The sequence below is a fragment of the Triturus cristatus genome, chromosome 3_2, assembly GCF_964204655.1.
Source record: "Triturus cristatus chromosome 3_2, aTriCri1.1, whole genome shotgun sequence".
Taxonomy (NCBI): domain Eukaryota; kingdom Metazoa; phylum Chordata; class Amphibia; order Caudata; family Salamandridae; genus Triturus; species Triturus cristatus.
The window spans coordinates 1,078,983,975-1,079,006,746 of NC_140584.1; positions in this window are offsets into that span (position 1 = coordinate 1,078,983,975).

Genomic DNA, 22,772 nt, shown 5'->3' on the forward strand with positions numbered 1-22,772 from the left:
ACAAAACACAACACTGACTTGCCAGTCACACACTTTGCATACTCACGAGTGACAAAAACAACAAGTAGGAGTCAGACAGAACTGCAAGGACACACCAACACGCTGCACAGTGCACAACATACAACTCACACGTGCATACAACCACATCCACAGGGCTAAACAATCAAAACAACAGGCATACAACTCCTGGGTGACACATGTGTGTAGTTGACAACGCAGGGGCATGCACACATCAACACTCCCCACAAACTCACCCCCTTCCCACTGCACACTACCTGACCATCCAAGAGCACAAATGGAAAGTAAGTCATGGGACTAGGATGACTGGCCATCACAAGATGACCACACACATACACCACTGGGCACACATAAAGGAAGAACACACATACATGATGACCCTGGCCAGCCTGCCTGCAATACTGTGTGCAGAAACCCACTCTGTGCTGGCAGTGCCCCCCAACCTGACATGTGTACAATATAGCCACCATGAACAAATCAAGTAAATGACAACTGCTATCCATTGTAAATTGACACAATTGCCCCACAAGTATCTGGGTCAGGAAGAACTGAAGACCCTGTCACCCCTGAAAAAAAGAGAGTAAGTGAGCCCAAACATTGACTATGTTGAAGTGGCACACAGACCATGTGGCACAGTAAACCACATACACACAGCAAAATAACTTTATTCAGTAAGGACACTGACAAAATAGACAACTGGAGCAACTGTCTTTGTTCACATATTGCACAGATAGGCACCATGAGAAGAGAAGAGTAAGGCACAAAATGCAGAGCTTGTCCATGAGAAGCTACGCAGGCAAGGGCAGAACAGCAGTGAACAACAAGGCCAGTTGCCAGGGCAGAGTGCAGAGTATGTCCATGAGAAGCTGCACAGGCAAGGGCAGAACAGCAAGGCCAGTGGCCAGGGCAAAGTTCAGAGTATGTCCATGAGAAGCTGCACAGGCAAGGGCAGACCAGCAAGGCCAGTGGCCAGGGCAAAGTGCAGAGTCGGTCCATGAGAAGCTGCACAGGCAAGGGCAGAACAGCAAGGCCAGTGGCCAGGGCAAAGTGCAGAGTAGGTCCATGAGAAGCTGCACAGGCAAGGGCAAAACAACAAGGCCAGTGGCCAGGGCAGAGTGCAGAGTATGTCCATGAGAAGCTGCACAGGCAAGGGCAGAACAGCAAGGCCAGTGGCCAGGGCAAAGTGTAGAGTAGGTCCATGAGAAGCTGCACAGGGAATGTGTGCGACTGTACCTTTCCATGGTCAGCAACACAGTCAGTGGGTAACAATGTGCAGTACAGGCCTATGTGTGTGAGAGACAGGTGTTTGAGGGTGACCAACACTTAGACTTGGCTGTCAGACGGACTGAGAGCTGGCTGTGTCTCGGGGACTGTCAGGGCACTTTAACGGGGAGAGAGTGGAACAGCTGAGGTAGAGCTATCAGTGGTTTGGCAAGCCGGAGGGCTCCTTAGACCAGGTGGTGTAGTGGCACGTGGAGGTGGAGTCATGCAGACGGGAGACATGGTGTGGCTGGGAGGTTGTGGAGGGGTGCCTTTCCACTTCTTGGGGATCCTAAATGGCTTGACTGACTCTGGATCAATGGGAAGTGGTGTGAACACAACAGGAACACTCACCACCAAAGTTGCATCAGGTGCAGACGCTGGCACCCCCTATGGTGATGTGCTGGACCCAGCGGAACGCTTTTCCTGGCTTCGCCTCTGCCCCCCCTTCCCCTGTTTACCAGGTGTCACCCCTACAGTGCCCTCCTTCCCCTGCTTCACTGGGCTTGGAATGAGAGTCGAGGTGGTGGGTGAATCTGCCTTGGAGCCCTTCGTAGGTGTACCCTTGGCATGCACCACCTCCATGGTGGACACAGACACTGTATGCTTCTCTTTGAGAAATGCTTTAGGGGCAGGAGAGTCCTTGGATGGGGATGCCTCTGAGGCATGTGTGACTGAGGTCTGCTGCTTTGCTTTTTGGCCCCTGGTGTCGCCTGACGGGCTTTTCTCTCTGTGCTCTGGGGTGGCTTTGGTCTTCTATGGGCATGGTGTCTGCGCCCGGGACCGCTTGGGTTGCTGCTGCTGTGTGCTTCGTGTGCCGTATTGTGACTTTGATGTATGTGGACCATGGTCACTATCGTCAGACGTGGCCACTGCCAGGGGGGTGGACAAAGGGACCAGAGCTGGACTGTGAGTATGTGCCTGTTGAAGGGCAGATGTCACCATTGAGGACAAAGCCTGGACAGTCTGGTGCAGCCCACCCACGTCTGAATGTATGTCCTCCATGAAAGCAACCACCTGGGCCAATTTTTTGTCGAGATCAATAAAGGCATTGAGGAGAGCTGTTTGGCCTACACACATCGGGCGCAAAAGGTCCACAGACTCAGCACTGATGGCAGCAGGGGAGACAGGGGGAGGGGCCGCGGTGCCAGGGGTGAAGGACACTCTTCCCCTCTTACTAAGGCGGACACGGGCAGCACCAGAGGAAGTGGCTAGGAGGGTGGGCACTGGCCGCTGTGTGGTGGAAGACGATGCAGAGTCCCCGTTCCCTGTGCCCGCCAACATGGATGAATCCCCACTGGCATCAGATGATGTGGTGCTTTGCGTCTCAGGCTGGGAGTCCTCCAGCAGACTCCTGTCCCCCTCTGAGGCGCTGGTGACATCTGTGTCACTGGGCTCCTGTGCAGCTGTTGTGCTCGTTTGACCCTCACTGGTGTCTGTCTCCTGTCCCTCCGTGACCACAGGAGATGCTGCATGAGAGAGAGAGATGTAGGGTCAGGTCAGTGGCAGCAACAGAACAAACATATGCAAGCAATGCATGGCAAAAGTTGACCAAATCTACATGTTGCACACCACCCTGTGCAATCACATTGTGCCAGCTCACTATATAGACTCAAGCATTGCGTGGAAATTGGAAACTCAGGCATGAGTGAGTCATGTGATGACCACACAGCACAACACCCTGCTTGTGGCTCTGTTCAACCAGACACACAACTAGTTTTGAGCACACCTAGGAACATGATGGGGGCACACTACTTGTTGCCAATGACAGATCTGGATGGAACAGGAGGGGACAACACAGACAAAGACTACAACATGACAGTCTCCAATGGACATTAGCCCATGCCACCCACCATGTAGTATTTTGGGGACAAAAGACTGGTGCACATTGTTGTCAGATGTCTAGGCCTCCCCATGTGGGTGAATGCAATGGACGCATTGTGTGAATGGGGTTGCTGTGGACACACCGCTGGGGCCAGGCGGTAGCTACCGCGATATGGGTGCCATTCATTGACACGAGGCACCGCGATATGGATGGCGAAGCACACCAACCACCATTTCCCTATGTCTCCATGCCTATCACTACCACACTTGTGTGAATGGGGTTGCTGGTGACACACTGCTGGGGCCAGGCGGTAGCTACCACGATATGGGTGCCATACATTGACACAAGGCACCGCAATATGGATAACGGAGCATGCCAACCGCCATTTCCACATGTCTCCATGCCTATCACTACCGCACTTCTGTGAATGGGGTTGCAGGTGACACACCGCTGGGGCCAGGCGGAAGCTACCGCGATATGGGTTCCATACAATGGCAATGGCCATCTGGCAAACATCAACAGTGCACAGTACCCACATGGGCAATGGCACATTATTGTGCACACGATGCCAATGTTCCATTTACTCCACTGGTGACTACACATGCCATGTTTGTGTGTGTGATTTCGTAGATTAGCCTGTACTCACTCACATGTCACTTAGGAATTTGATGGTCATGTAGGCAGGACAGTGTTGTTCTGGACTCTACAATGTGTACACATGTCAATGTGTTGAGATGCAGTGACAATCACAGCAATGCTCGTATCAATGAATGATGATCTATTTTGCATGGCCTCTCATGTCTGCTCATGCACACATTCATCAGTCCTGCGCCGACTGTGGTCATTGTGTGGTGGATATGTACAAGGTTGAAATGACGCATGAAGGTCTGACAGGTACAGCAGCTAGGTAAGAGACATTGGGGTTGATTTGTTACACATATGCTGGATGCTATACTCCCAGGTGTGCCCAAGTGAAATGTGGCCATATCTCTATGTGCATTCACATTGACCAAGGTGGTGTTTGAGGTACTTTTTTGTGTAAGTTGACAGGTGTGCCCTTTGTGTAGCTGAAGGTGTCCCTACATGTAAGATGGTCTGTCACTCAATATTGATGACAGTCATTGTTATCGTTGAGTCATCCAGAACGTGAGATGCTGTGCCCATCTCATGATGCATTGCATTGACATGTGTCCACTTTCATCTCAAATAGGAGGAGGCCAAATCTGATTAGTGACTTGACGGTGCTGGAGGACATGGAGGATGTGGCGATCATCCGGAAATGCCGTCTGGATCGAGCCACCCTAAAAACTCTTTGGGATCTGTTGGAGCCCCACCTGCAGCCTCGCCGGCCATATCCAACAGCTTTCACCCCTACTTATAAGGTGATGGCGGCCCTGCATTTTTTTGCCACTGGTTCGTTCCAAGAGACAGTGGCCAGCGCTGGTGGGATGTCACAACCGATGTTCAGCATAGTGCTGCGTGATGTACTGTCCACTATGATGATATACAAGGACAGATACATCCATTTCCCCAGGGGTGCTGAATTGCCAGCTGTGAAGGGAGACTTCTATCACCTGGGACACATCCCCAATGTTGTTGGTGCCATTGATTGCACCCATGCAAAAACAACAATTGATTGACAGAATGCAGAACAATGTCATACATTCACCCCAGTACAGAGATCTGGACCTAAATCCATTGTTTTTTGCTCACCATGCCATTCCAGTTTGAACCCAGCCATATGCAAATCAGTCTTGACCCTGTGCCTCATGAGAAAGTCCAGCCCGAACTGCCAAGCCAGGTCCTCCCTGGACTGGAAACAAGCATCCCATGTCGGGCTTGTGCCACCACAGGCAAGTGAGCACATTTACAGGAATCGCAAACATTACCACTCCATAAATGTGCAAGAGGTGTGCCTGCCAGATATTATCATCTCCCACGTGTGTGTCAAATTCCCAGGCTCGGCCCATGACTCCTACATCCTGCGGGACAGCATTGTGCCCCAGCTGATGGCTAATCTGCTTCCCGCATGGATTGTGGGTGAGTATGCCTAGTCGTATGGCGTGCTGGGTGTGTGACATGCTGCCCTCTGCCTCAGAGACATTGCAATGTATATTTGTGTTTGTCATACCTAGGTGACTGCATATCCCAACCGTCCCTGGTTGCTGAGCCCATTGCGGAATCCCAGGACCCCCGTTGAAGTCCGCTACAATGAGGCACGTGGGAGGACACGTCGCGTGGTGGAGCGTACTTTTGGTCTGCTCAAATTACGTTTCCGCTGCCTGGACAAGACCGGAAGTGCACTGGCATATTCGCCCGGGAAGGTGTGTCAGATTGTAGTGGCATGCTGCATGCTCCACAACCTAGCCATTCACAAGGAGATTTCCCTGCTCCTGGATGATGATAAGGACCAAGGCCCCAGCCTGCAAACCAACCCGTGTCCAGTGATGAGGACAGTGGAGAGGAGGAAGGTTTTGACCTGCGTGAACAGCTCATCACCCGCTACTTCACTTGAAGGTGGGTGACAATGTACAACATACCCATTGTCTGCTGATATTACTGTTGTCATGAAGGGGTATGTGAGAATTGTAACAGCAGTCAGTTGTAGACTCAGCAGTGGTTGGCAATGTTTCTGGGACAGGTCATTTTGGGACATCTACAGGACGTGTATGTTGACACTTATTGCCCATTGTGACGTGTGCATGTTGGGTTATCCTGATGGTAGGTGTTGTGTGATGTCTGTGATGCCACACCCAGACCAGTGAATGTTGTTCTGTTGTGTTTCCCTAGGTGCCTTCAACTTCTCCTTGCCTACATACAGCCCATACTCCTGGTACATTGTAATCATGTTGAAGACTGTACATCCTGCAATAAAGACGGAGCAGACACGACAACGTGTGTAATGATATTTTATTTGCAATGGTGATATGTGAGGGGGGTGTACATTTCCATTGAAGTGGTGGTGGAGCAGTGAGTTGACAGCCATGGTAAATGAGATAATCGAGTAGTCACCACATTGATGTGGTGATCCAGTCCAACAGACAGATGCCATTCACAAGGCAGTGTAGGGAAGGACAGTCCAAAAGGTCAATGCAGTGGTGAAGAGGGTTGCCTTCATGTCTGGCTCCGTGACTGGCGTCTGGCAGGTGCTTGGCCTCCAGATACTCCCAGGGTCTTCTTAGGATGGCCCCTTTGTTGCTTGGCAGGGGGGGCCCTGCTGCAGGGCCAGTGGGGTCTGAGGACTCACCCCTCTCTGTGGGCGCAGGGGAGGATGGGGAACTGTCATCCTGCGGCCCATCAGAGGGAGGTGAAGGTGTTGATTGTGGCGCAGGCCTGTCCCTCAGTACCGCCACTTGCTGGCCCAAGAGATCCACAATTTGTCCCATGTGGGTGTCGATGGACCTCATCAGCAGGATGAGCTCGTGCAACAGTTCGTCCGACCGTCCCGTTCGTCCCTGGGCTTGTTCGTATGCACCAAGTACTCTGGTGATGTGTTCCAGGGATTGGGTCCCAGCCTCCTGGTGTCTGTGGGTGACCCTGCCCCTCCCACCTACCCTGCTGCCACAGACCTGTTGTCTCACCACTGTGGGCACCCACATCCTCTCCCTGCCCTCCTCCGTCAGTGGTGTGGGGTGGTCATCCTCTGGGACAGGGAGGGTGTTGCAGGCAGCACTGGTGGTGGTGGTGGTGGCGGTGGCCACACAGGCCGTAACAGCAGGGGTCTGCAGTGAAGTTGTTATTACCACAGATGTGGTGGGGGGATGATGGGGTCCTGGGACCTGTTGCTCCCTGGCACATCAGATGGGCCAGCTTAGAGCTCATCGTCCAGGGAATCCTGGGAGTCAACATCCAAGAGTCCATATACCGGGGGGGGGGAGACTGGCTCTGCAGGTTGCTGGTGTTGTCCTCTACAGTGAGTTCTTGGTCACCTGTGGATCAGCTTTGTGTTAGCTGTGTGTCATTCACTTTTTGTACACTGCACAATTGACTGATCATCACATTGTTTACTATGGGCACTACTGTGCTTCCTGACATGATGCAGTGGTACATGCATTACTTGTCCATGGTGTGAGGTGTCAAGGCATACCATGCGACACGTGCATAATTCATGATTACAGGGACCTGTTGCCATTTAGGGACTGGCACAACATGTTTTCCATTGAGGACTCTTTGTTGATTTGTCTGAACTGGCAGGCGTCACATCTGAAAGATTAGTTATTAACAAGTACTGGTACTTGTGTATGCTGCGCACTATTCACCTGGTGATAACACCACTTATTTAGCATTCAATGTTTGATCTGATATACATGTTATTCTTTTTGTATCAAATCAATGTGAGCATATTCTTTTTATCCTGATGAATAAAAACCAGGCTCACTGATCATAAAAGTAGGATCAGAACAAAAAATCTATATTCAGCATTAGCAACCCACTGGATTGAGGCAAATCATGTAATTTCGCACCTCAGGTTTCAAATTATAGAAAAAGGTAATATATATCCAGGAGTAGACAACAACAAAAAACTACTTCAACGCGAAGTGTACTGGATAAAAACTCTTGACACCATGATACCAAAAGGGCTCAATGACAGGTTAGACATGTCATGTTACATGTAGGCGTAGTGCATGGCCACACAGGAACTTATATTGAGATGACATATCAGTAAAACATTGAACAATCAGGGTCATCCATAACATTTTAAAGATAACACACACAGGGTGCACATTTCATCATGATCATCAATAAGGGACATAGGAGTGCAATTTATGTTTTTATTAGCTGATTTGGGAGAGTTGGCATTGAGCACACGCTGATAGACCGACGTTGTTATAGCGTCCTGATTAGCTGGTGTTGGAGTGTTGGAACCCAGTACAAGCTGATATATTAATACTGGTATAGAGGTTCGGTAGTTGCTTAACACAGTCAGTTCAGTTCAGTTCAGTTCAAAACAACTTTATTTCGATTCATAACGAATCATAAAAAGCACGTAGACATTGAAATACATAATTAAGGGGTACAGTTACATCGGGTTGCAGTCACTGTTAAAATAGAGCAATTAAAATATTTACACAGTCATTACAGCTATATAACCCAGGTGTCAATACAGCGCACCAGTATGGCTTTTCAGCACCAGTGTCCTTGAAAAGGATCGTTAAATTTGTAAGACGCGTTGTCATCTTTTCATAAAAATCGTTTCTTTATAAACAAATCGTTTTTTTGCTGTACATTTGCGACAAAAGTATTGCACATTTACCATTCAGTTTAGTACATTATAAATCTAGTGGCAGATTTGGGCCGTCGGTTTTTACATTTTTTTACATTATTTTACACTCTCCCATAAAAACTTCCTTATAAACATTGATGATCGCATACTCTTTAAAGATGGCGATTCCCTTATCACACGGAAGGTGGCCTTCAGTTTGAGAGTCCGTCCTCTGTGTTGATGAACTCATACACATATGGTTTCAATCGCGTACGTGTCTGGTAACCAACAGCTAGTGCAAGCTACGGGACTTGTTTTTGGAGCGTATAATCATGCATTAAGGTAAGACTTGGTTGCGGGTTTCAGCGGTTAAGACAACACGGATATGTTACGCGGACATTATTTCTGACGCTTATGCTTTGATTATTTTTAGAATTTTGCCACAGTTGGTGTTTTTGAGGTAAGAAACAGTAGCGAGATGCGGAGTCTCATTGTGGCAAGATGGAGTTGTGGATAGTCGGAGATAATATTGTTTTGTAACACGTGGCATTGGTTTGTTGTAGGTTTCTAGAAGCAGGATTCTTTGGCTACGAAGTTGAAGGTATGATCGCACTATTTACATATAAACAAACACGAACAATATTAGATTTCATTTCTAAATACACAAGTGAACAGTAAAAGCAAGCGTTATGGGCTGATAAAGAGATTTATTTCTCATAAGATGGTGTAAATACAAGTGATATCGGGCCCATTTGAGCAGCCAGTGAATGTAATGTTTTATGTTTTGTTTTTGCAGATTGGTCCCTGAGGAAGGGACTCATTTATGTCCCGAAATGCATTGGACATAACTTAAAATGTCATGATTATGTTGATAAGAACATTGTTTTCTTTTTTTTAAAAATGTATAAACAAGCTTATACAGTGATTTGATGTATATATTGTACTGACCAAATGTAATGTACAGTTCAAATTGCTTTATCACTGAAGACATTGATTTGATACAAAAAGAATAAAATGTATATCAGATCAAACATTGAATGTTAAATGAGTGGTGTTATCACCAGGTGAATAGTGCGCAGCATACACAATTACCAGTACTTGTTAATAACTAATCTTTCATATATAGCAAGAGTTGGCAGCCCCTGCTTTGCTGCAGCACCCAGGCAAAAAATAAATAGATAAGTTGTTTTATTTATATAACAAAAGAGAGAGTGCACCCCCAATCGCATTAATTAATAGGTGTCACAACTGGCCATGGACTGGCCATTGTCATCTCTTGCATACCTTTGTCCTGTCATGTGCATATCTTGATTTGTACCACCACACCTGCTTTCGTATCTTTTGAATGGTGCTTGTTGCACTTGCCCCATAGTGATGCACATGTCAATAGGTGCTGTGCATGATTGTGCCCAGACTTTCTTCTACATGTGCATTGGTGTATCACACTTTGGTAGCTTTGACAGTTTTCTTAGCTTACCTGTGTGCACACTGTGCGTGGCAATGAGGTACGTGTGCATATTTGTGTAATGAGAGGGCTGGTGTTGTCATATGGCACCATTTCTTTTGTGACGAATGTGTGTGTGTACGTACTGGCTACTTACCTGCAATGTGCTCACATTTGGCATAGTTATGTGATACATCTGTGTGTGCGTGGTGGAGGCTTACATCCTGCTCAGTGGGGTCAAAAGACAGAATAATATGTCTACCTACCTGTAAGTTTGTTTGGTGTACTGCAATGGCTTCCAACTACTTCTGGGTGGGGGAGTGCTCTATCCTGCTGAGGTGTGGGACAGGGGGCATGGTGGGAGTAGTGGTACAGGCCTCCCACCCACAAACACCCTCCCAGGAAAGATGGCTACCTACCTGTAAGTTTGATGAGGGTAATGTAATGGATGACGCTTGCTTCTGGGTGGGGTAGGGGTAGGGCTCCATCCTGCTGAGGTGTGGGACAGGAGGCATGGTGGGAGTAGGGGTACAGGCCTCCCACCCACAAACACCCTCCCAGGGAAAATGGCTACCTACCTGGAAGTTTGTTTGGTATACTGCAATGGCTTCCAACTGCTTCTGGGTGGGGGAGTGCTCCATCCTGCTGAGGTGTGGGACAGGGGGCATGGTGGGAGTTGTAGTGCTGTCTGCCTGTACACATGCCCCCATGGTAATGTTGGTAGCTACGTTTGGGGTGAATGGGAGTGGGTGAATGTTGGATCTGTGAGGCATGATTTTGTGAGTGGGTGGTGAAGATGAATGGAATTTGTCCTTGGTGATGTAGCTTTGTAGTTGTACAAGACAGTACTTAGCAGTGTGGTGGTAGTCATTTGTTTGTACTTCTCCTCCCATGGCGTGAATGGTTTTGGTGGAATGGGAGGGCCCCCTCAAGTCCTATGAGCCAGCTCACAGTTCTTGCTTCTCCTCTCTTTGATAACCCTCTTCAGATCATGCTACCACTTCATGATCTCCTTTTTGGGTCTTGGGGTGGTCCCTACTGCATTGACCCTTTGGACTATCCTTGCCCACATGTGTGTCCTTGTGGCTAATGGTGTCTGTTGGACCAGGCTACCAAACAGTTGTGGTTCCACTCTGACTATCTCATCTACCATGACTGTCAACTCACTCTCAGTGAATTTGGGCATTTTATGTGTTGCCATGGTGTGTGGGGTGCAAAGTGGTTGTGGGTGCAGGGGTGTGAGTGGTGGGTGTGTTTGTGATGTGTATGGTGTATGATGTGCAGGGGGGTTAGTGGTGTAGGTATAGAAGGGGGAACAACCTTTACAACGCAACTATTACATCGCACTACACTTACAACGCAGGCATTACAACGGAACATCCTTTACAACGCATGACACTACAATGCATACCATTACAACGCATACCATTACAACGCAGACACTACATCGCATGTCAGTACAATGCAGGCATTACAACGCATACCATTACAATACATACCATTGGAGTTAGAATATTAATTTTTAACCCCTACACTATCCAACACTTACCCAACTGTTGCACCCCCTGGAGTTAGAATTGTAATTTTTACCCCTATACTATCCAACACTTACCCTACTGTTGCACCCCCTGGAGTTAGAATAGTAATTTTTACCCCTATACTATCCAACACTTACCCTACTGTTGCACCCCCTGGAGTAAGAATAGTAATTTTTACCCATATACTATCCAATACTTACCTTAAATGCAATGTAACATTATGCGTTGTAATGGTATGCGTTGTAAAGGTAGTATGCAATGTAATGGAATGCGTTGTAAAGGTAGTTTTTTAAAATGCGTTGTAGTGTCATGCGATGTAATGGAATGCGTTGTAGTGGATGTTGCGTTGTAAAAATTGCGTTGTAAGTGCATGCGTTGTAAAAGTATGCGTTGTAACGTCATACATCCGTATAGAAGTGGTGGTGGTGCTGTGTGTGGTGTGGCTAGTGATGTTGTGTTCTTTGCCTCTCCTTTAAGGTGGGGTGTGTGTCCCTTCTCTCCTGGAGTATTGCAAAGGATTGTGGTCAGGGAAGGGGCTGATTTTATACTCAGCCATGTGGGTATGTCCAAATGGGCTATTGCTGTCAGAAGTGGTGTGTGTGTTGTCCTGGGAAATGTTTTTTTCTTTTTGCCATGTGGTTGTGTCATTGGGTATCTGGGGGGCATGGGTAGTTTGCTGTGTGCACTTTTTAGCCTTATTGTGGGTTTTTTGCTTTGTCCACCATATTTTTCATGGATCGTCCGCAGCGGTGGCTGTGCTGCAGCTCTTCCGCTGGCTCTCCCATTCATCCCAGTGTGTGACCGCGGCGGTCTGATACAGCGGTACGTCCCGCGGGACAGTTGGGGATATCCTAATTTGCCGTGCGGTGCCTCCGCTATACTTGCCGCGGGTTGGTGTTTTTCCGCCGTGTATCCGACCGCTGTGGACGGATTTTGGGATTTTGACAATCACCGCCCGCTCCCGGCAGTTTTTCTTTGCCCCGTTCCACCACGGTTGGTGTTTTTTGGCAGATGATCCTAATTTGGCCGCCGGTTTTTCCACGGTGCCGGCGGCTGGTAGTTTTCATCTTCCATGGCGATCGGGGTGGTTTTCCAGCCGTCATCCTAACAGGCCCCTAGGAGAGCAAGTAAGGCAATATGACCTAATAATAGTCTGGATTTGGGACCATAGGTACTGATGTGGTATGGTGACTCAGTTCCTAGATACAGAAGTTCTATGGTCCCATGCATATTTCTGTTTCTAAGCAGAATCTCTGCAACACTACCAAACATCTTAGGAATCCCTTACAGGGCTGTCTAGTGTCAGATAGGTACTCTTGGCTTCTTTCCTCTGCTGCTGCAAACATTTAACTTCACTTGCAAGGCTGATACAGAAATTCAGAAGGATGTTGAAGATAAGGTACGGTTCCTATGTGTTTTCTTTAGTCTGACATGGATCTATTTTGGACACTGGTAGTAGAATTGCAGTGCCTGTGATACTGTGATGTCAGCCACTAATGCTGAGCTGAGGTCACTGGCTGATTGACTATCTATTCCTGCCTCCTAGTCCTAAGTGCTTTGACTTTGATTCAGTTAAACTGGTTGCAGTGTTGTACAGGTGAGTATCACTACAACACCTTTCTGGTAATTATAGCAGCTCTCCTTTAGATGTGCATTAATGAAATACATTGAAATTTGAATATAAAGAAAACAAAATGTTTAGTGCAGCGGGTGCAATGAAACCAGGGTATTGGAGGCTAAAACCCTACTACAGCCCCCTCCCAGCACAGAGCACAACGCCTCTGTACAGAGAGTAGGTTTGGTTGCAGGCAGCACTAGGGCACAAGTGTTTTGTGAAGATCTAATAGTAGTCTGGCCCCAGCACAGGAGCACTGCTATCAGTAGGGCAACAGCTGCAGTAGCACCAAAGCAGAGGCAGGGTGAAAGACAACAGCAGACTGATTTCAGCATGCATCACAGAGCTGCCATGATCAGTAATGCAGCAAATGCAATAATACAATGGTGCAGGCAGGATAAAAAGCCAACAGTAGCCTGCTGCCAGCACATAGCACAGAGGTGCTGCTAACGGTAGTGCAACAGAATAGACGTCAGTTAGTTGTCACAACTCACTTGCAACCCTTGGCAATGCCTGAGCAACCACAAGCGTCAGAGGTGGCAAAATCAGTTGCAAGAACAAAGAGTTTGCAAATTGGCCAGTGCTCCTGGCATACTGAAGGTCATTTTTGGATTCTCAAGGTACCTATGGTAAAATGCTGGCACTAGCATATTGCAAGTAATACTTGGCATAAGGGAGGACAACCGTGGCAAATGGGACGGTTTAACAATGACAAAGTTCTGCCCCTGAAATACAAGAGGGAACGTTTGACTTAAGTGTCTGCTCCCATGTACGAATTGTATTATTTGGCATTGTTTGCAAATTTCTGACACTGGCACGTTGTGTTTAATTCTTAGCAGTGCAGAGCCATGACAAAATACTGACCATGATACAATGTAAGTCTTATTTTTATATATTGCGCACCCATAGCACATTTTAAACAAAATGGGATCGACTGAGTAGTGTTAAGTTTTAATTGGCTTGGCACACCATAAAAGGGCATGAATATGTATGTGCCATTTGAAAATGCCCTTTCAAAGCCTAAAGTTTATTAGAAAATGTATGAGAAAATGTTGCTTTTAGGATCACAGTATTTGATCCCATTTGTTTCATAATTCCCTTGAGGGAAAGTGGAGAATCCCTGTGATCCTACTTAAAGGAGGTCTTGCTCACTCAATTCCCTTGCTTGCTACAATCAATGGGAAACAGTATTGCCCAACATTGTCTTCAGCTCATCAGCACCCTAATATAGGTGGTATCTGTTGGACTTGGCCCTTTCTGGCTAAAGTACCCTAAACTCTTTGCTTCCCCCTAGTCCTTTTTTCTGACATGTTGTTACCAACTTAGATGCTTTAGGCACTTTGCCACTGCTGATCAGTGTCAAAGTGCAAGTGCTCCTTGTGTAAAGTGTAATGGTAATTGGTTGTCCCTGATTGGTATGTTTGACCTACTAGTAAAGTGCACTATGTGTGCCACGGCTGCTAATGCAAATGCTACTAGTGGGCCTGCAGCACTAATTGTGCCACCCACACAAGTAGCCTTAAAGAGGGAACTCAGGCCTGCCATTGCAATGCTTGCGTGCAGTTTGTTAAACTGCCATGTTGTTCTGACAAGTGCACCCACTTGCCAGACCTTACCCTTCCCTCCCTATGCAAATCAGACACCCCTATGGTAAGTCCAAGGTACCCCCTGGGCAGGGTGCAGTGCATATGAAAGGAATGACATGTACTAAGGTGTGTACCATGTCCTGACAGTGAAATGTTCTCCATTTCTTTTTTCACTGTGGAAAGGACATCTTGCCCATAGGATAGAATGGGGAGGCTGTGTAATATGTTTTCCTGCCTATCCTCCCAAAGGCTTAAGATGGAGAGGTGACGTTTAGTGTGCCTGAACTCACAATGTAATAACACATCTTTTTATGGAGGTGGTTTTTGCATTGTGTGTTTAGAAGCCACTCTTTTAGAAGTGGCTGGGTTTTTGTGCTCCAACATTTCTGTGTCTCTGCCTGGTTGTGGATTGACTGCCTGGATTTGAAAGTGATAGGATCGGGGGAATGTCTTGACCCAGGGGAGGAGGTGAGACAGCAGCAGGCTAACCTGCATCTGGAGTGTAGGGGACGAGTAGCCCCTAGAGGTGAAGAGGCCTGGGTTGCTGCCATAAAACAATGGTCCTATCTCTTGCTGAGTGATTGAGAATCCAGACCCCCACTAATCAAAGGAAGAAGGTGTAACTGGCAGAGAGGCACCCAGAACTGGTTTGAACAGGGGTCAGTGCCCCCTGAACACAAAGACTTCAAAGACATTTAGGGGTATAACTATGAGAGCTGAAGCCCCTGAACTTTGGAGAAATGGATTGATCATGATTGAACAACACTGAAGCTACTTTGTGGTCAATAGGAACCTTTGCCAAGGAAGAAACAACTGAAGAGACTGAAGGAAAGGACTGACCCTTGCTGTGTGTTCTGGGGCTGGCCTGCAGTTTGCTGTTTTAACCAAGGAGAGGCTAAAGGGACTTTGCAGTGTGCTGTGTCCCCCTGCTTGAAAGGACTTTGCTGTGAGCTGTGTCTGGAATTAACTTATCCCCAAGGGCCCGAGGTGAGATGGCTCCCTGTTGCAGAAATTCAGGAACACAAACGTTCCAGGAGAGTCTCAGCGACGCTGTGTGCTTTTTGCAGCCTGAGATCCTCTGAAGGATTGTCCTGTGATCGTGTGCACCGGAGTCCAAGTGAGTCTCAGCAATGCTGTGTGGGTGTGCTTTGTGCAGCCGGAGACCTTCGTGAGGATTGCCTTGTTATCGTGCAACCCTGGAGTCCAAGTGAGTCTCTGCGACGCTGTGTGCGTGTGCTTTGTGCACCCTTAGACCTTCGTGAGGAGTGCCCTGTGATCGTGCACCCAAAGCTCAAGTGAGTGTCAGCGACGATGTGTGCGTGTGCCCTGTTGCAGCCTGAGATCTTCGTAGCATCAGTGGCCCGGACCGGCAGCCCCGGAGGAGCTGAGCTGCTGGCCCACGCTTGCCATTGCCAGAGCGGGACCTCGAACCAACCTCGTCGAGGGAGGGCCCGAGTCCCACTTCCCGGAATTCACAAAGATTGCATCGGAGGCCCAAGTCGCTGGAAGAGGAAAGGAGAGCGAGGTCGCACCTCTCAGGTAACGTGTCGGTGCCTGTGGCGGGGTACGGGCTCAGAGGGAGACGCTCTCGGCGTCTCCCATTCCAGCAGTGCAAGCCTCTGCTTCAGCTCGTATCGTGACCCGTACTGGCCAAAGGTGTGGCAGTACCGAGGCTGGAGTGCGGAGCTGCACTTTTTGTTACACCCTACCCATGTGGGGCAACTGTTGACAGAGGCTGAATGCGAGTCAGCACAAGTGGCAGACGAACCGCCTACGGCACCGTGATCAGTGCTGGAGTATATTACGCATTGCATTATTTCTGCATAACGAACTACCTGATTGTCGTATTACACATTGCCTTATTTGTGCATAATGAACTACCTGATTAGTGTATCATGCATTGCATTATTTCTGCATAATGAACTATCTGATTAGTGTATTACGCATGGCATTATTTCTGCATAACAAACTACCTGATTGTCATATTACGCATTGCATTTTTTCTGCATAACGAACTAACTGATTAGTGTATTACGCATTGCATTATCTCTGCATATCGAAGTACCTGATTGTTGCGTTACGCATTGCAATATTTTTACATTGCAAAGTGCCTGATTCTAGCATTACGAACTGCATTATTTTTACATTACAAAGTGCCTGATTCTAGCATTACGAACTGCGTACCATTGCATTAGGACTGCTGTGGAATGTTTAGAAGTGCTCATTAATATCGCAGAACTTACAAGGGCTGGCTGGCCTAACAACCGGCCAGGAGGAATATTACAAATAAGCATATTTTGGATTTATATCATGTGGTCTTATCGTATATCTTTTTATATAAATGTTTACTAGTTTTTATGAAACTCGTGTGGAGTTCCATTTGTGGTATCATCATTGGGCTCCTGTGACCGTGGTTGCAAATACTTTACACATTTGCCTGAAAGATAAGCCTAGCTGCTCATGCCAAGCTACCAAGGGGGTGAGCGGGGGCTATCTGAGAAGGTGTCCTTCCTTTCCCTGACGTGAAAACAAGGGTCCCTATTTGGCCTAAGGTACCTACCTCGGCCACCCAGGGATCCCGGGTCTTGCAGTATCTATAATAGACATTTGTCTGTGTCATGTAATGTTGTGAAATTAATCAAGCAGTTGTTATGGAATTTCAGTGTTCTTCACAACTCCAACTGGGTGAGGGGGAGTGCAGCCAAGCAGTTTGCGAGGGCCAGTTTCAGCCGATTTTGTTACAGGGGGCCGATTTTGCCAACCACCGGTGAAAAAACACAGCCCCCTGGAGGCCCAAAACCAGCGAGAAACGCCCGGTGCCCGCTATGGCCAGTCCTGCCCTGCTGAGAACTGTGCACCCTCTGCCAGCCTGGCCCATCAGAGTTTGATGACTAGAAAGCTGAAAGGGCCCTAAATTTGCAAATAGTGACCTTGGCCCTTCAGGAGAAAAAGTTGACTATAGAGGAGAAGAAGGATGATGCAGCAGCAGGCAGGACCCTGCAGGAAAAGAGACTTGCCTTGGAGGAGAAGAAAATGTTGTAGCCTCATTAATTAAGTCAAAATGAACTGGAACTGAAGGCTAGATGAGTCTCAGAGTCCATTGGAGATGGTGGGGGGGACATAGAGGTGCCTAGAGGAGATACAAGACCTGGTGCTTAGCATTGTAGCAGAGAATAACATTTAAAAGTGGTTTGAGGCCTATGAAGTGGATTTGTGAATACACAGGGCCCCATAAGACCCTGGTCCCGGTCAGAGACCCTGCTCTCTCCCCCAGCAGCTCTGCTATTGTGCCGCTGCCCTGTGAAGGTTGGTGTTGGAGGCCCTCCTCCGCCCGCAGTCTCCTGCCTGCGCCTGATCCGGCCAAGAAGATTTTTGCCCACATGCTTCAATACTGTGATGTGTTTGGATCTGGCATGCGGACGGAATTGTTCCACAGCACTTGACTGACTACTTAAATCTGTGATGCAGAGGTTAAACAGACAGGTGCAAGGTTGCAACCCTGTTTCAAACTTTCTCTTTCATCAATGCCACCGCTCACAAACCCACTCCACACCCACCACGAGGGAACTGGGAGAGGGTCACAGAGGAGCACCTCAACTCCACCCTCAATCATGATCCCCCTCCCGCCTCGACCAAAGCCAAATGCAGCCAAAGAACGACACCGGTGGATTACCAACTGCGCTGACATGCTTGCCCCCTCTACAACCCCGACAGACAGCGCCCCATGAAGGCCTCCTGGTTCCCCACCAACCTCCAAGAATCCAGACACACCTGCAGAAGTCTCGAACAACAATGGAGGAACAGCAAAACCACAGAAGACCAGACCACCTAGAAGAACGCCATGACAGAATACCACCAACTCATCAGATCCACCAAAAGAACCTTCATCCGGAACAAAATCCTTGCCAACTCCAGCAACTCAGAGGAACTCTTCAGCATCATCAAACAATTCACCAAACCCCCCAGCGAAGCCACGGACATCACACCCTCCCAGGACCTCTGCAACAAGCTCAGCTGCTACTTCCATCTGAAAATCAAGGCCCTCTATGGCAACTTCAGCAAACAGACTCCAGAAACAACTCCTTCCTCCAGCAACGACAGCCAGCCTACCATCGCCACAAGGACCATGGACAGCCAGCCTACCATCACCGCCTGGACCCCGGTCAGCGCTGAAGATACCAACACGACCATGAAGAGCAATCACTCAGGAGTTTCCATGGACCCTGCCTACGGAATTCCAAAATACACAAAAACGCAATAGATCCGCCTTATAGGCCTATTGTAACCACCATCGGATCTACAACAGAAGCACTATCTAAATATGTTGATGCTCTGTTGCGCCCTCATGTCCCTAAAATAAGATCATATATAAGGGATACTACTGACATTATCAATAAAGTTGAGCAAATCCATTTTGACCGGGACACTCAATTCCTGGTCACAATGGACATTGAGGCCCTTTACAGTAATATCCCTCAGGTAGAAGCATTGGAAGCCGTGAGGTGGTTCATTGAGACCTACAATATAGAGTGCCCAGCTCAATTCATACTGGAATGTTTAGAAATTGTACTCAAAGAAAATACTTTTGAGTTCAATGGGTCGTTATTTCAGCAGACCCAAGGAGTAAGTATGGGGGCTTCGTGTGCGCCAACAGTGGCCAATATTTTTATGGCACATTATGAAGAGAGGTATATCTATAATGAAGTGGCCCCATTCAGTGAATCTACCACGAGTTGGTCTAGATTCATTGATGATGTCTTTTATATCTGGAATGGCACTGAGGAAGACCTAGCGCAATTTGTATCATGGTTGAACCTGTGTGATACGAATATCCGGTTTGTAGCTAAAAGTGACAAGCTGAACATTGAATTTTTAGATGTAAATATCAAATCAGAAGGACATACGTTATCAGTGGACTTATTTACTAAACCCACAGCTCGCAACACTTTGTTGCATTTTTCCAGCTACCATCCCAGAATGCAAAAAACGACAATTCCATTTGGACAGTTCCTCCGTCTTCGGAGGAACTGCACTAGCATTTGTGACTATGATCAACAGTCGGAAGTAATGAAAGCGAAATTTATATCTAGAGGATACCCCAAAAGATTAGTACGAGACTCATACAAAAGAGCTCGATACTATGATCGCCAAAGTCTTTTGAGAAAAAAAGCCCCCAAACAGCAGAACCGACTCGTGATGGTAACACGACACAGTACAATGAATGGTAGTATATGCCAGATCATCAATGCTAACTGGCATATTTTAAATGCGACAAGAGCGGAATCAGAACATCTACCTAGGCCAATGTTTGCATATCGCAAAAACAAAAACCTTAAAGATCTAGTGACAAGATCACGTATGCCTAAGAACACATCCACTACTATCCAGACTACAATTGGTGGCCTACCTGCTGTGAAAGGTAATTACAAATGCATGTCTTGTCTAGCATGTGAGACTGCTCTAGAAGTTAGACAATACTCCATAAATGGAGTAAAAATAAACTTACAATGTCTAACCAATTGCAAATCCTCTAATATCATCTATGCCATCCTATGCCCTTGCAAGAAACCGTACGTAGGGGAAACATCTAGGTCAATGGCAACTCGTTTGACGGAACACAGGTCAGCGATTAAAAACAAAAAGATACAAGCGCCGTTAGTCCAACACTTTATTGAGCACAGTCATACTGTAAAAGACATAAAATGGCTGATTCTTGAAAAAATCAACACTAATGGGACTCAAGGCACTGAGATTCGCAAAAGGAGAGAAGTGTTTTGGATTTTCTCTCTAGACGCTTATAAGAGAGGATTGAATAGTGAGATACCATGGAGCCAAGCCATACGGTATAACAACTAAGGTCACACTACATAGTGGACGCCCCTCTGACACTGATGTTAAATCATCGTTCATAGTTATTGCTGTGAACGGATGGGTCTCCGAATCCATGTAACTGAAGGTTTTACTATAAGCGTTTTATTACCGAAACCATGTAACTGGAGGTTTTTCTATAAGCGTTTTATTAACTAACAATAACGCTTGGGGCGCATTAAAAACAAATTGTTACCCCCACATATTATTGTTAAGCCTCTTTATCGGCTAAATGGAGGATCTATTATCTTTCCACCAAAAAGTCTTTTATTAACTAACAATAACGCTTTGGGCGCATTTAAAAAAAGAAATTGTTACCTCTACATATTATTGTTAAACCTCTTTATCGGCTAAATGGAGGATCTATTATCACTCCACCAAAAGGTCGATGTCATAGGGAATTGACCAATCACTAAGCGAATCAGAGTATATATGGAGCGTTTTGATGTCTAGTCCCCTTTCTACCTTAATGATTTGCTGGCAACGGGGAGAAAGGACTCAGATGGCGAGGTGAGTGTAATGTGATAACCTCGGCGTTTTAGCTCGGCTTTTCAAGTGTAACGCGTCAATTGAGAATTTTAGTTAGTGGAGCATACTGATTCATTTTAATTATATGTTCCTAGGTTCGGCTGGGCCTGACTATAAACCTTTAATTGGGTCGCTGATACAATATAGCGCTGAGATGAAATAAGTCACGTGAAACGAAAAGGACAAACTAACCGGGTAAGATATAATTAGCGCTTGGGATAAAATCCACACAATAAAAACGAGGCTTGAATATCTTTCTCTTACGCATTAGCATCAACCTATTTATATGTTTCCAATTAGAACCCGTGACAACACGCTACAGGTCACTGTAGGAATCGTTCAAAACGTACTCCCCCGCTGATACGGAAAAGCTCTGAACAACGCGCAAACCGGAAAAGCTCTGAATAAATGCGCATAATAACTTCTTAGCGTGAGTAAATGTGTTTTTCAATAATCCGGATATGTAGCTTCAAGTTTTAAGTTTTATTTCCCTCTGACAAACTTCATGCTAATTTGTCTTATCGGTCGCATTCCAGTGTATCTATGGTAGGGTTTTAAATAACTGCCATAGCAACGTTTAACCACAGATCACGTTGACGCATATATACACAACCGAGGATAGAGCATTGGATATAACGTCCGTTATACAGAGGGAACCTTGTTAGCAGGCATATCCATTAAGAATCAGGTAACACTCGCAGCCCACTACGATACCAAGCTAGGATTTTGGTTTATTTTAATTGTTGTGTTGAAGTCTCCAGTTATATGAAGCACAGGAAGTGACCTATATGAGACTTTATTGTTACTGGACCATTAGACAGTAAGGGTGTTACTATTATGAGATTGTTCGATATCTTTACTGTGTCATTGGGCATTATGGGTTATACTGATATGAGAGTGTTCATCACCCTTACTGGATCATTAGGTGCTATAGGTGCAACTATGTTGTTATAAAAAGTAAAACGTTAGAATGGTTTAAAATCGTATCTTTTGATTTTGACATAGACTTGTTTTTTGTATAGTGATGATGACTGTTGTTTTAATAAAATCAATATGTAAATAGGAACATAGGTATGAAATGTATATAAATGTAATAAATGTATATATGTATAGGGCCGACTTAGGGCCATTTTTAATATAATATGCACTTGAAATTGTGGAGATGTACATTTGGTTATAGATTATTCTTTTTCTTCATTATGCTTTAGGATTTCTTGAATATCATGGCTGCCTGAAGAAGGCTGATCGCCGAAACGCGCGTAGACTGGAATAGAGAAAAATAGCCATGTTTATTATGCAGTAATCTTTTGTGATTTTTTGTAACACGATTGAAAACATAAAATGTTTGACAAATTGTAAATCTTAGATTAATTTAGAACAATTTAGTTACATTGTGTTAGGAAGCTACATTGATACACACACGAATTATGTGTTAGATTAATAAGGGAAAAGAAAAGCCAAAAAAAAGTATATAAGTTTACAAAAATATTAAAGAATGAATTTTCAAATCAATTTCTAAGTATGATAGTTATGTTTGATTCTGGATATTGATCAATTTGTACATCACTACAAGTATTTTAATAATGGTTTCCTATATATATTTTTTCAGTACCCTGCCTACGGCAATACCACCCGAGCTACGATGCACAATCAATGCCACCTTCAAAACCGGCACATTCCCCGATGACTGGAAACACGCAGAAGTCAAGCCCCTCCTCAAAAACTCTCCAGACCCGACGGACCTGAAAAACTACCGACCTATCTCTCTCATTCCCTTCGCAGCCAAAGTCACCGAGAAGATCGTCAACGCCCAGCTGACAAACTTCATCAAAGAGAACGCCATCCTCAACCCTTCCCAATTCGGATTCCGCAGCAACCATAGCACCG